The sequence below is a fragment of the Chiloscyllium plagiosum genome, unplaced genomic scaffold, assembly GCF_037043375.1.
Source record: "Chiloscyllium plagiosum isolate Xiang-an unplaced genomic scaffold, Cpla_swu_hap1 HiC_scaffold_51, whole genome shotgun sequence".
Taxonomy (NCBI): Eukaryota; Metazoa; Chordata; class Chondrichthyes; order Orectolobiformes; family Hemiscylliidae; genus Chiloscyllium; species Chiloscyllium plagiosum.
The window spans coordinates 33,031,276-33,043,941 of record NW_028270189.1 but is presented as its reverse complement, the minus strand read 5'-3'; positions in this window follow the sequence as shown (position 1 = coordinate 33,043,941).

Genomic DNA, 12,666 nt, shown 5'->3' with positions numbered 1-12,666 from the left:
GTAAGATCAGACAACATGGGTTTAGGAGTAATTTAGTAGCTTGGATGGAGGATTGGTTAACCAACAAAATGTAGTCAGATGGAATAAATGTATCATTTTCTTTCGGCAAATGCAATTTGTGGGGTGCCATTGATTTCAGTACTCATGCCTCAACCATTTGCGATCGATAGTATTATTGTACTCGGTTGATGGGATAGAAAATACGATGCCACATTTTCAGATGACACTGATATCGGTGGGAAATTACTTCGGAATGATGATGCAAGAGATATTAAAACGATATGGATAGGTTGGGTGAATGGGCCAACATTTGGCAAGGAAAATTAAAATGAATAAATATGGGGCTATTCAAGTTGGCCAGTATAATAGAAAGACAAATTATTATCTAAATGGAGGGAAAGTTCAAAGTGCTTAGGTGCAGAGGGATCTGGGTGTCTGCTTGCATATCACAGAAAACCTGCATGTGGGTACTGAAAGTAATGAGAAAGGCAAACATAATTTCAGTGTTTATTTAGAAAAGGATAGAGTAGAAAGGTAGGAAGAGTTGGTGTAGCTATGCAAGGCATTAGTGAGGCTGCAACTGGAGGACAGTTTGGGTGTCGTGCAGAATGAGGTATTTGCATTGTCGGCAATTCAGAAGAGCTTCATTAGATTGATTCCATATTTGTAGTATTTGTCTTATGAAGATAAATTGAGCAGTTTAGGCCTATACTCTCGAGTTTATAAGAATGAAAGGAGATCTCATTGAGGTCTGTAAAATGCTAAAAGTAATTTAAAGTGTAGATGTGGAGTGGATTTTTTTTTTTCATGTGGCGCAATCTTCAACAAGAGACTAGAGTTTTAGGATGAAGAGATGGCAGGAAAGTGGAACAGAGGCCGCGTTGACATCAGCCTCATCAAGGGGTTGGATTCCTCACAGGTGCTCCTTGTTCTTATTCAACTCTTCAACTGTGTTGCACAGGAATGGGGGAGGACTGGGTATCACACAGGAAGCAGGCACTCAGGATAAATCAGCCTCAATCAGTTATACAGAACGTAACCAGTAGGGTCACACAGTGACCAGCGCTGGGTTCTCAACTATTAACAATCTATATTAATGATCAGGAGGATGGAACAGATATACAGATGCTGAGTTTGGTGATGTCGCTGTGGTAAGCAAGAGATTAAATTATTAAGAGAGTGTGGAGAGTCTGCAAATAGATTCAGAGAGGTAAAGGCAATAGATAATTGTTTGGCACGTGGAATTTAACATGATATAACCTGTCATTTCATTTACAGGAATAATGGAAGGCAATACGTTACTGAAATGGAGAGGGATTACAGGACTTAATGATACTGTGTACTGGGGGGTTCACTCAAACCCGTTCAGACATGGGAGGTTTTGCTCCATCACTGATCGTTTGCTCCCAGACACTGCTAGCGACCCTATTGCTCTCCGATACATGGAATACATTGATGTTGTTGATTGGTGGTGGGGATGGTGTTTTGAAACATGCATCAAGGGGACGGCCTTTGTTCAAGATATATTCATTTATTTCTACGTGGAGACCCGATGACGATGGGAATGGCTGACTGCTTCTGAACGAAGAGGCCGTGACTGCTGCCAGGACAGTGGGTATTCACCAACATGATGTACTGTGCATGGGTACACTGTAACATTAATAGAGAGAGTGCTCCTTCAGTTCCTCTACCTCTCCCTATTGACATGGGTACTCCGCAGATGCCATGTACACCAACGGGTATCTCACTATACTGGATAGACCCGGCAGCTCCCTGTTGTGGGAGAAACAATGTAATACCTCATCCGCCATATATATCCTCCATCACCGACTGGTGGCATTGATGTTGAGATACTGGGAAATGATGGATATGTCACCTAGTCCTGCCTGGAATGTTCTGGATCATAGAAGCTGAATGAATCAGTGACCCTAACAGCCACTGGCAGCGCCATCCTCCCCCTGGTGTGAAGCTGCAGGTCGTGTTGAAGGAGGTCACACCGCTCTGTGACCAGCTCCTTGTTCAATCAGTGTCCCTCACACTCTGATCCTGGGTTAAGTGAATCTTGGGAAGCTGTTCCTGGAAAACCTGAGGTGGATACAGCAGATCCCTTTCCCCAAACACACTCACTGTGTGGTTTCAAGCTTCCCCTATATGCAGCCTCTGCTCCATTTGTTGTTCATGTTACAGACCCAGATGCTGTAACCACAGTCTCCATGCTCCATTCAGAGTTGGGTCACCAAATCCTCAGCTCTCCCTGAATGTCTGAGGCAGCTCACAGCACATCCTCCAGCAAATCATCCCCAGCCCCTCCATTAAATTTTCAAGGACAGGAGTCAGTCACAAACCCCTCGGCTACAAGCGTTGTGGACCAGTCCATATCCCCCCAAAATGTTTTAAGAAGGCCGTTTAGATACAAACCTTTCCTTATTTTGAATACAGGTGGGAAGTGTGCGTTCCAGATATGTTGTTGTGACTGGTCAAACCATTCAACACTAAGCAAAATATAATCTATTAAAATCCTTTAGTTAAAATACAATCAAAGAAAAGAACATTTCAGGATGGCTTATATGTTGGAACACTTACACAAACAATAGATACCGTACCTTCTTGGTTTACACCGCTTGGCACAAAGATATATTCAAATACAGATTCTTACAGCAGTTTTCCAATCCAGGAGAAATCAACATCAACAGAGATCTCAGACATAAAAGCAGCTAGGGATCATGTATTGAAACCTCCAACCATTCTGGGATGCCCAATAGCTTCTGGATGCTGCAACTAATAACAAAACGAGAAAACCTGGTCTGGGAGAGCTGCCACTGCCCTTCCATTGTTACCACCGTTTTAATGAAACCTAAAGGTTTTCTCAGTTATTTACTTAAACTGTTTTCAGACAGCAGTTCTCCACCTCTGCCTTTAAAACCTCTCTTCAAAAAAAACCCAAGTGAAAATAACCTTTTTACAGTGTTAGTATCCTCACGACTCCACCTTTAATAAAATAATCCATCAATGTACAATGGTAGATTCATTTTAGACCTCCCAGTCTTCCTCTGTTAGTAGTTTGCAAAACACACATATATATATATATATATATATATATATATATATATATATATATATATTACATTGACTCTGAGCATACAATTGTTCACAATCAGTTTCGATTTCAGTCATTTTATTCCTGCCGCAGAATGCCTTTGTCTTTCTTCATCCAAGTCTCCACAACATGTCAAAACTTAGGTTTTCTCGCCCCCGTCACCTGAATGATTTCAAATTGAATGGCAGAAATAATAAGCTCAATAAAAACAGACTGGTATTTCTCTCCCTAAACTTCTCCAAAAATTTTAAGGGGTCACGATTAGTGAAAAAGATTTGGTTCATGTATGTTATTCGCAATTAAAATGCTGAAATGTTGTAACGCCAACACTAAGCTCAAGGCCTCCTTCCCCATTGTGGAATAAATCTGTTGATGTTTCCACTGGACACTCCAACCACACGTTACATAATGGAGCACTTCTCATTTCTCCAATAGTCCTTCTGAAAGACATAGCTCCTCATGTCTCAGCATAAAAGAATTACATGCTTCTGTACTTCTTAATGCTGTAACCTCTTTACCCGCTACTCATGGCCTATGCCAGTAAACCTTACTCTCACAGGGATATGATTTAAGACTATCTCATACATTCTCCTCAATCTCCCACAGAAACTAAACTTTGATTTCTGAACCCAATCATCATCATCAGCCATTTCAGTTTCTAATCTTGCCATCGTAACTCTCTGCTCTTCCACACGAGTTCTCACGACAGCAGGAAGTGAATTGTTGAACTTCTCCAAACTAAGAATCTCTCTAACAGTGTCATAGTTTTGCTCTGTTTTTAATACCCTTACCCACCTTTCAAAATTACTTTGTTTTATCCTTTCAAACTCAATGTGCGTTTAACCAGGGACCCTTTTTTAGATTCCTGAAACGCTATCTGTCAGCTTCTGGAACAACCTCATATACATTTCAGATGGCTTTCTTCACCCCATACTGGCCAGATACCTCCTCCGATAGGAATGCAAATACCTACCAGCCTTTTTTGGATCAACTAAATCCACATGGTCACTGAGCACTGCATTTGTTTCTCCACTTTCTCAAATGAAATTCAAAAGGCTTTCCACATGCTTCTCATCAAGTTTAGATAATGCCTGGGTGCATTTAACAGAACCCTGTTAGGCCATTGTCTCCTACAGGGTTGCTCAACCTCACTATCCTCCTCATCCAGCCTAGCATCTATCTTCATCTCCGCCTTCTATGTCAACTTTCTTCTCTAATTGCTAACTTTTAAAGTTGAAACTCTCTGCTTTTCTTCTCTCCTTTTCTCTCTTTCTTCTTCACTTCTTTTTCTTTTATTTCTGCTTTTCATCATAATTCAAACTGTTTCAATTCCTTCTCATGTTCAAAGTGCCTCATTTGAAATTGAATTCTAGCCATTTCCAAAGAGTCTGATGGCGGTTCAACAAAATGTAATTGCTGAGCTAAAAGCTGTAATTGTCTCTCATTTTCGCACAGACAAACGCAACCCCAATTCCAGCTGTCTGCCAATTCCTATAGCTTTGCTTTCATTACCTTTCGTAAAACCCCCAACTTCACTTCCTCCACACCCAGCGAACTCTTAATGACTGAAAGAATCTTTATATACAAAACACTGTTTAAACCAACCGAATTTAACATCCACAACAAAAGACACTAACAGCTACCATACACGACCTTTAAACCCAATAGTCTCCCGGTGCATACTCTCCAGTGTCTGCATGAGCTTATTCTGGATTCTCTGGTTTCCTCCAACAATCCAAAGATGTGCATGTCAGGTGAATTGGCCATGCTAAATTGTTCATAGTTTTCAGGGATGTGTGGGTTGGGTGCCTTAGTCGGGGTAAATGAGTAAGAATAGGGTAAAGGAATGGGTCTGGGTAGGTTACTCCTCGGAGGGTCGGTGTGAACTTGTTGGGTCGAATGGCCTGTTTGCACACTGTAGGGATTGTAATTCTAAACCCAATTTGGTATTATCGATTTAGAACCAGACAGGAGTCCCCAATTTGCTATAGAATAACTGGACTGCCTCAAGGTTAGCTTGGATGCCAAACCTTTTTTTATTTTAAAGGTAGATGTGAAGTGGGTGTTCCAGATGTGATGCTACTCGTCAAACCACTCACCATCAAGCAAAACACAATGTATTTAAACACTCTAATGCAAATCCATTCAAAATGACGAGGGATTTAGAATAATTTAACTATTGGAAACCTTAACCGAATAATGGATACAGTACCTTCTACAGATGAACTGTTCCAATATACTAACATCCCATAAACACACCCCTTATCAAAGAGGAACATTCAGACATACATTCTTGCATACAGTTCTCCAATCCAGGAGGAATCAGCATCAAGTCAGGTGTCAGAGAGATTAGCAGCTGGGGATAAGGTACGAGGCCATTGTTACTACTATTTATTAAAAATCCTAAAAGCGTCGTAAGTTATTTACTTGAGCCGTTTTCAGTAGGCAGTTTGGCCTTTAAGATCTCTTATTTAGAAAAAGCAAATAGCTTTTTTTTTACAAAAGTGACAGCATTGTCACACAATTTAGATGTCTGGCCCTTTACTCTAGGGGCTTCCTCTTGCTACTGATGGCAAGGTCACCTGAGAGGGACAGATTCAGATACAGACCAAGTTACAAGGATGTGTCTCATAACTTCTGAAACATTCCTGTCCATGGACCATCACGTGGGACATACGGGGAAGTGAACAACAGTCTGACTCACATCATTTTACTATTTCTAATCTACACAATGCCAGCACTTGATACACTAGGGAGCAAAAAGCAAAGGCCAGGGAAAGATACAGAGGGACAGAAAGATTCACATTAAAGACAGAAAGAGACAGTTAATTAACTGAAAAGATGTTGTGGAAATATGGGGAAACAGACAGGGCAGTGGGACTAACTGGAGAAGTGAGAGCTTCGAGAGTAAAATGACAAGAATGAGAACATTGAATAAAGGCATTGTCAGATCAGCGGAAATGGTTTGTTACATCAACTTCTCAATCTGCTTCACAGAACATCAGAAATAACATAAACTGGGACAAGATGACAGCCCAACATGGAGAGCTGTGCAGACCATGCTAGTGTGCTGCTCAGTAAAGTGTACTATCTGCCCAGTATGGAGAATATTGCAAACGTTACTATCATATGCTAACTATACTCGCATCAGATTACTACCTACAATGGGAAGGTTTGCTGCGTGTGTGTGTTCATCAAAGACTGAGAGAGAGTGCGTGTGTGTGCGCGATTGGCGTGGTTGAATGCGAAACTCATTGTTTGAGAAGGAATGCACATGGAGGAAATTATTTTAAATAAGAACAACTGGCAGGCTTTTTGTTAATCGACAGAGAGAGAACGAGAGAAGTTTCATGGACAGATGAGGTAAAGTGTTTGAGAATGTCAAAATAAAGGCATTGCCAGACACAATAGCAATATACATCGGCGTGCACATGAATGACAGATGGATGGGAGTTTGGTGTGAGTTCGAATCAGATTTGCTTCGGCAGGTTTGAAGCCGGGAGTGTCAGCAGCAGATTATTGGCTGTATTTCATAGCTCAAGGTTCAAACAGCAGATGGAATAAACCAGTGAGATATATTCTGGAGTGGTGAGTATTTCAAGTTAGAAATGGTCAGGGTATGGTGTCAAGAATCAGCTCATGGTCAAAGGGATCACCCACAGTTGTGACTTGTCTGCTTCAGCCGCAGATATTGGCCAGGGATGGGATGGAAACAGTGGCAGGAAGTGGAGTTTGTAACCAGAACAGTACAGAGTGACCTCCATGCTCTTAATATTTAAATACAAAGGCAATGATACAATAAATTATAGTTCTCCGCTGAAACTGAGTAGGTCAACATAGAGACACATGAGTAACGATGGCAGAACAGAGAGGGAGACAGTAATTGAACAAGATCATTGATGTACTTAGTAGTAGTCTGTAGAGTAAATGTCTGGATTGAGAGTTTCAACAGGAACAATAATAGTGACAAGATGTGTAGACTATATAAAAGAACAGTAATACAGTCATAACTGGTTTATAGAAAAAAAACTGGACAGTGACACTTACCAGGAATACCAATGATAGCCAGGAATGGAAAATAAATATATTGAATAATGAGAAGAGTGTAATAGATCCGCAATGATAATGACCACCAATAAAACGCAGAAAGTGCTGTCAGTGATGCTCCCGCTCATGTAATGGGATAACACATTGAACGGCGCCCATTTATCATTAAAAGATGGAAACCCTCCACTGAGATAATTAGAATCCATGGAGATTGGCATTAATCACAGTCACTGAACAAACACTGGGAAACTGAGCAAAGGCTACGACAACGGATGAATGGGCACCGTACAACAAGCAACAGACAGGATTGTTCCCTCCCAGTTGGGGAACACGTCAGTGGTCCAGGACATTCAACCTCGGGCCTTCGGGTGACCATCCTCCAAGACGGACTTCAGGACAGGCAGCAGCGAAAAGTGGCCAAGCAGAGGCTGATAGCTAATTTCGGTACCCATAGGGAGGGCCTCAACCGGGACCTTGGGTTTATGTCACATTACAGGTGACCACCATTGCGCTATACACACACACGCAGGCACTCCTATACACACACATACATACGGACACACAGGTACACAGACACTCACACGCACCCTTACAGACACCCACACTCACACAGGCTTCCGCACAGAGACGTGGACCACTCTACACTCATGCACACACATGTACACTCTCTCTCACAGACACTCACAGCCCCCCACCCCAGACACGCACACACACTGCCACACTCACACATGCATCCCCTCACAGACTTAAGACACTCTTCATCTACACACACATAAACACTCCCTCTCACACTCACAACCCCCAACCCAAACAAACACACACATACACAAACAGACGACCTACATCTATGCAGATATTTTGTGGGGTGAATTTGTACTTGCAGAGTTGCATTGTACTTTGCTCAAAAACTGCATGAATTCATGTAAAACTCTATGTTCTCACTTTTCAGATTAGAATCAATCTAAACATCATGGCATAGACAGAGAACACAGGGGGCTAACACCTTTCACATATTGTCTAGCTAACACTTATGTTGCAGCTAACCTGAGAATGTAACTTTTAAAAAAAAAGGGTTTTGTGATTTACACATGAAATAAGTGAACTAACATGGTAGTCGAACAGATGAAAGACTCTACAGACAATCCGGGTATTTTTCAATGTATAATTTCAGTTACATAACACTGTAAATTTTTGCTATAAATTCTGTGCCTTAGAATTGTGTCCTCCACTATCACCTGATGAAGGAGCGGCGCTCCAAAAGCTAGTGTTGCTTCCAATTAAACCGGTTGGACTATAACCTGGTGTTGTGTGGTTTTTAACTTTGTACACCCCAGTCCAACACCGGCATTTCCAAATCATGACTGAACAAACAGGCTCAGTTAACCAGTTCCACACATCACTTTTCATATCACTATAAAAGGGAACATTTACTGAATTTGGATGGAATGGATGAGGGTTGCTGAGGGATGAACCATAAATCTTCAAAACTTTTAAATCTTTTTTTAACTTGTTTATGAGAGTATTAACAGAACACTGCAGGGGACTATATATGTTCCACTCTGTTTATGAAAGGAGGCAGTTATAAAATAACAGAGCAGCTGCATAAAAAAAAGTCGGGTGGGCGAGTTTCTAGATACCTTAACCCAAAGTATGATACTTATTGACCAGTGTGAGGCTCCTCCTGGTTTTAATGCCCTGTTATCAATTCCTTTCATAACCTTGAGACAGAGCATTGAGATTGCTGCTCAGCGTCAGGCCGAAGCAATTCCGTCCCTATGGGCCTCTCACAAAGGGATAAGAGAAGGCCATTCAGCCCATATAAGCCTATTGCTAATTAAAAAAGTGGAAATCTAGAATATTGGCACATTTTGCCAATAGAATCATTCAAAACAAAGAGATGTGTCACTGCAGATGTATGAGGTGCTACTATGAGGGCACCTGGAGTACATTGCGTTGGTTGTGTTACTGTAACTGAGAAGGGATGGACCTCCATCAGATACAGTTTAACGGCTGCTCGTAATCCATGGGTTGCTGTTTCATTTAATGTCTCGGGTCTGTTACACCAGGACAGGAGGAGGTCATTCAGCCTTTCCAGTGTATTACAGAGGGCCACGAGGAGCCCATTCAGCCTCTCGAGCCTATTACAGAGGGGCAGGAAGTGGTTATCTAACTTTCATGTCTGTTAACTCATAAATATCAGTTTTAAATTAGTTTTGGAATGGGAAAGGCCTGATGTAGACATTAAAGTTCTAACTTTGAACAAAACCAGTTTTGAAAGTGTTCGGTGAGCCCTGTGAAAGGCTGGTTGGGATACCTTATTCACAGGTAAAGGGATGGTTGGAAAATGTAAGGCCATCAAAACTTGGTTTCAGAGAGTCCAGAGACAACGTGTTCCCATTACTGAGATGGGCAAGGCTGGTGAGGGCAGGGAATGCTGAATAGCTAGAAATATAGATGCTTTGGTCAAGGTAAGGAAGGAGGCATATGTTAGGTAAACAGAGCTGAGATCAAGTGAATCCTGAGAGGTGTATAATTGCAGTAAGTGTATAGTCAATGGGGAAATCGGGCCAGAAAAATGTGGACATGAGATGGTCTTAGAAATAGGGTTAACGAGGCATTGAAAAAATTCTACAAATCCTTTAATGGCAAAAGATTAACTAGGGAGAGAAAAGTGTCCCTTAAAGATCAGCAAGGCTACCTATGTATGGAACCACAGGAGATTGGAGGGATACAAAACAAGTATTTCTCCTCAGTATTTAATGTAGAGGAGGTTACAAGAGCGAGAGAATGAAGAAATATATAGTGATACCTTGAAAAGTGTCTATATTACAAGGAGGCATTGGACATTTTAAAACACATAAAGGTGAACAATCCCTGGGACCTGAGCAGTTGTATCCCAGATGCTTGTGGGAAGCTAGGAAAGAGAATGCTCAGCAGTTTGCTGACATATTTGTAACATTGATTTCCACAGGTGAGGTGTCAAAAGACTGGAGGGCTGATAACATAGAGTCATTATTTAAGAAAGTAAGAAAAAACCAGGGGATTTCGAGGAAAAGGATCGATATGCATTTGGAAAGACAAGGACTGAAGAGGGCTTTGTACATCGGAGATCACGTTTCACTGACTCGGTGGAATTTTTTGAGGAAGTGATGAAGATGATTGATGAAGGCAGGAGAGTGGATGTTGTCTTTATGGAATTCAGTAAGAAAACCAAAATGTTCAACATGGTAGACTGGTTAGCGAGGTTAGACTGCCAGGGATCCAGGGAGAGCTCGCTATTTAGATCCAAAATTTTCTTGAATATTGGAGACAGGGCATGACAGTTGGCATTTGTTCATTAAACTTGGAGACCTGTGACCAGTGGCGTGCGCAAATATCAAAAGTGGGTCCACTGCTTTTGGTCACTTATACAAATCATTTACACTTGAGTATATGAAGTATGGTTAGTAAATTTGTAGATAATACCAAATTGGTTGGTGTAGTCGACAGTGAAGAATGATCTCTCAGACTATAATGGGACCTTGATTAGGTGAGCCGAGGAATGGCAGATGCAGATTATTTTAGTTAAATGTGAGGTATTGCATTTTGGCAAGACAAATCAAGGCAAGACGTATAGGTAGGGCCCTGTCCAAAGCTGACAATAATGGAGAACTCCATAGAAATGATCGAATCCCTACAGTGAGGAAATTGCCTATTCGGCACATCGAGGACACACCGAACCTCTAAACAATATCCCACTGGACAAACTCCTCCCCTATCCCTCTGAGCCTGCATTTTCCATGGCTAATCCACCTCGCCTACACATCCCTGGGTACATTACGCAATTTAGCATGGCCAAACTATCCTAATCTGTATATCTTTACACTGTCGGAGGAAAACATAACATCCGGAGGAAACTCATGCAGACACGGGGAGAATGTGCAAACTCCACACAGGCTGTCATTCAAGGATGGAATTAAACCCAGATCGCTGCGCTCTGAAGCAGCAGTGCTAGTCACTGAGCTACTGTGTCACCTTGTGGTGCAGGTTCTCCGTTCCTTGACAGTGCCGTCACAGGTAGACAGCGCAGTGAAGAAGGCACTTGGTGACCTGCCCTTTATTGGTGCGTGCTTTGAGTCTGAGTGTTTGCATGACATGTTGCATCTGTACAGGACATTGGTTTGGCTACTTTCGTAATACTGCCTTTATTCCTGGTCTCCCTGCTGTCGGAAAGATGTTGTCAAACTTGAAAAGGTGCAGAAGAGATTTAAAAGAATATTGCAGGTGTTGGAGGGTTAGAGTTACAGGGAGAGTTTGAATAGGCTGGGGCTATTTTCAAGCGTTGAGACTGAGGGGTGACCTTAAAGAAGTTTATAAAATCATGAGGGCCATAGATAAGTCAACTTCTTTTACCCAGGATAGGCGAGTCCAAAATTAGAAGACAAAGACTTAAAAAGGAAAATGAGGGACAACATTTTCACACAGAGACTGCTGTGTGTATGGATTGAACAGCCAAAAGAGGTGGTGGAGGCAGGTACAGTTACACCATTTAAAAGGCACTTAGATGGATACATGCATGGGAAGTGTTTAGAGGGAGATGGGCCAAGTGCTGGCAAGGGGGACGAGATTTATTTAGGATATTTGGTCGGGATGGACGATCAGACTGAAAGGTATTTTTCTGTACTCAATCTTTGAGACTCTATTGCCTCTTGAGTGTATAACACAGGAACAGGAGGAGGCTATTCAGGTTCTGAATTCTGTCAGTAAGCTTGTTTGATCAATTGCTGAGAGTAAAATACAAAAATACATCATTCAGATTTTAATGAAGTTTTACAGAAACAGAAGAAAGGCTTTTAGTCAAGAGAAGCTGTAAGGAATGTGAAGAGGCCATTCAGGCCCTCATCTCCATTCTCCAGGAGCAGCAGGTGAGCTCAGAGCTATTGGAGCCTGTTCGTCAGCAGTCGGAGGAGGACATTTACTATCGCAAACCTTGGATCAGAAAGCAGTCACTAAGCTTCCCAAGATTGGGACACTGGAACAGGACGCAGTCATTCAACTGCTTAAGACTGGGGCACAGGGAAAGGACGGAGTCACTCAGAGTTCGAGATTGGGACACAGGAACACGAGGCAATTATTCAATTGCCTGAGTCTGTTACACAGGAACAGGAGGCAGTCATCCAACTGCTTGAGACTGGGACACAGGGACAGGAGGGAGTCACTCAGAGCTCAAAACTGGGCCACAGGGAAATCTGGAGGTTAGTGAGGCCCCAGCATCCTTTTATGCAGGGGCAGCAGGAGGTGTTTCACTCCCCACCAGTATGGGACACTGGGAGAAAAGGGGAGTTCGCTTGGAACAAACAGAAATATATGAATAAGTTGCATTAGTGGTCCATTCAATCCTGCCCCAACATTCACAAAGACCACGTCTGATCTGATTGTGATTCCCTCATTCCATTTTACAGAGACTCCCCTCTCTGCAGCCTTTGCTTCATTTGTTGGTCATGTTGCAGACTCAGATGCTGTAACAACACTCACCATGACTC